The sequence below is a fragment of the Cupressus sempervirens genome, chromosome 5, assembly GCF_028749045.1.
Source record: "Cupressus sempervirens isolate cs-2001-9-10 chromosome 5, ASM2874904v1, whole genome shotgun sequence".
NCBI lineage: Eukaryota > Viridiplantae > Streptophyta > Pinopsida > Cupressales > Cupressaceae > Cupressus > Cupressus sempervirens.
In genome coordinates this window covers 785,205,918-785,208,656 of record NC_143122.1, presented here as the reverse complement: position 1 = coordinate 785,208,656, position 2,739 = coordinate 785,205,918, and positions in this window count along the sequence as shown.

Below are 2,739 nucleotides of genomic sequence, written 5' to 3'. Positions count from 1 at the left end.
TATATTGCATAAAAATGTAATAAGAGGAATAAACACTAAGCAACTAACATCTATTCCTACATGATTATGCAAACCACAAAATATGCAAGAGAAGAGTGTAAATAAGCATAACATGAAATCAAAATAACTTAATCTACTAATGAAAACCTCATGAAATCACCAAGTGAAGATGATTTCACATTATGGGATGTGGTTTCTCACAATTCTTTTAGCATAACAATGACTTAGATAGTAGATCAAGGAAATGAGGAGAGGGTTCTCCTTTTCTAGGAAGTGAGATGAAATGGACGATTGAGATTCAATGAAAGATTAAGTGCTAGGATCTCTTAGGATCAATGAGGTGTCTATGAGGTGGAGGCCAAGTAGACTCCATGTGGATTAGGATTTTTGACCATTCAAATGGGGCAAGATGCTCACACATGTGTGAGCAACCTTTGATGGTGACATGTCTATGACATGTGTAAGAGGTGTGGAAGATCATGTTTCCTCACACATGTGTGAGACACCTTTAAAAGTGATGGGTCAATGACATGTGTAAGATGGTGGAGGATCAAGGTTTCTCACACATGTGTGAGACACCTTGATTCTCATGTGAAGGGAGACAAAGTTGTAAGTGTGTAAGAGTCACATGTCACATGTGACTAGGGTTTGCTAATCCTTTGATTAGGATTGTGCAAATGATTAAGGATGTAATTAGATGAGAAAATAGGATTAATTAGTGGATAAGTGGATTGACCTAGGTTAGAAGGATGGGTTAGGTTAGGAAAGTGAGGTTAGGTGAGGGTTAAAGTTAGGAGCCATGTGCTCAAATAGGATTAAATTTAATATTTAATTCCAAGTGGGATTAGGAAAGGATTAATTAAGTAACAAATTACTTAATTAAAGTGAATGGGTTAGGATTTAAATAAACCTTAGTTCATTTAAATCAAGGAAAGGAAAATATAATTAAATAAATTTAAATTTATTTAATTAAAGGCAGGGTAATTAAAGACATAATAAATATCTATTTAATTGGTCAGGTTAAGGGTATTTGGACAATTTTAGGTGTCTACACTTCCAACAACTTCCATAAATCCTTCTGATAAATATAGTCTTCCATTTGCATCTTTCATAACTAAAAGTTCTACTTATTAAACCTGTCAACTCTTAGCTTACCCTCATCTGCCATTACTCCCACTCAACCGTAAGACTCCCACTCAGTTGTGAGACTTTCCTATAGTGGATAATTGAAAAGAAACCAAAACCTTACTCTGATACCACTTGTTAAGATTAAACCATAGACAAAAATAACAATTACACACAAATATAACCTATAATAGAAAATAATAGATCACACAGAAAAGAACACAAGGCACCAAGATTTAATGTGGTTCACCCAATCCATGGGCTATGTCCACCAAAAAAAAAGTTCGATATTATTATGATCCAGTGATTACAACCTAATTACAATTTGTAATCCCTTACAACTCAATACGATTGCAAGAACCAATATTTGTATCACAACTCAATGAAAATACCTAACCCTAAGCCCTTTTATACAAGTAATTTTATGTTGGCTTTAGGGTTACAACATGTTGGCCATAATGTTGACCTTGAACCTCAAATTATTTATGAAGTATGTACAATACTTTCCTGATTAGTCACCACAAACTAACAATCTCCCACTTGGGGATTGATTAGACTCCACACTAGACAAAAAGAAGCATGGTAAAACATATTTTTTTGCATATGGAATGGATTTAGGAAAGCACACAAATGGATTCATCAAGACCTGAAAATTCTCACACTTTTAATATTTTCAGTTTAGAAAATGGTGTTGCAATAGGTTCAGCTCTATCTAACATGGATTCAAAGTTATAACATCTTGAATATGCCTCCTCATCAATTTGCAAATCTAAACATCAATAAAACCTCAAAAATTGTATTTGGAATTGCATTTGAAAACTAGTCAGATAGATTCTCCATAAGCTCAAATTTGAAACATAGCATGTATTTGACCCCTAAAGTGCAACATAAAAATTTTCTTCAGTACGGTGAAAGTTATGGTCAGTCAAAAAAGGCTACTGATAAACTATCATAAGAGACAACTGGGTAGTTTTGAGCTTTTTGCAAATGAAATCATCTTGGAAAACTTATCAAATAGATTCATTAGGGATTCAAATTCAAAACATAGGATGTTATTTACAATAGCAACATAGTAATATGACCATTTCTTCAAGATACTTAATAGGTCACAAAATATTCACTGTGAAAAAGGGCTTCTTGGATTTATGAGCAAAGTGCAAGATTACAACAGAGATAAATAGCCAACTTTGAGAAACTCAAAATCTTATCAAAATGCATCAAAATGACATGAAATATGAAATATATTCTCTTTAATGTGCATAATAAACACTTCCAAAGTGGTAAGTCATGAAATTTAACCAGGTGCAAGATATTCAAGTGCAAACTAGCCCTCTAACCTTTCTTTGACACTAGGGCAAAAATATAGATTTGACAAATTCTTAAAACAAAACCATACCAAATGATTTGAAACTTCAACTTAATAGTCCAAGGTGTATAAAAATGCTAAATTTAAGACAATAAGAACTTTAAACATATCCTATGACTCAAAATAGCAACCTGACACATAGGCACAAAAAAGTACTCATAGGGGCTCATTCTAGCAAAAATTTCAAAATGGTACTCACAATCCTCTTGCAATTATTAGTGCCAATAGTAGCTCTCTCTGGGGATGGT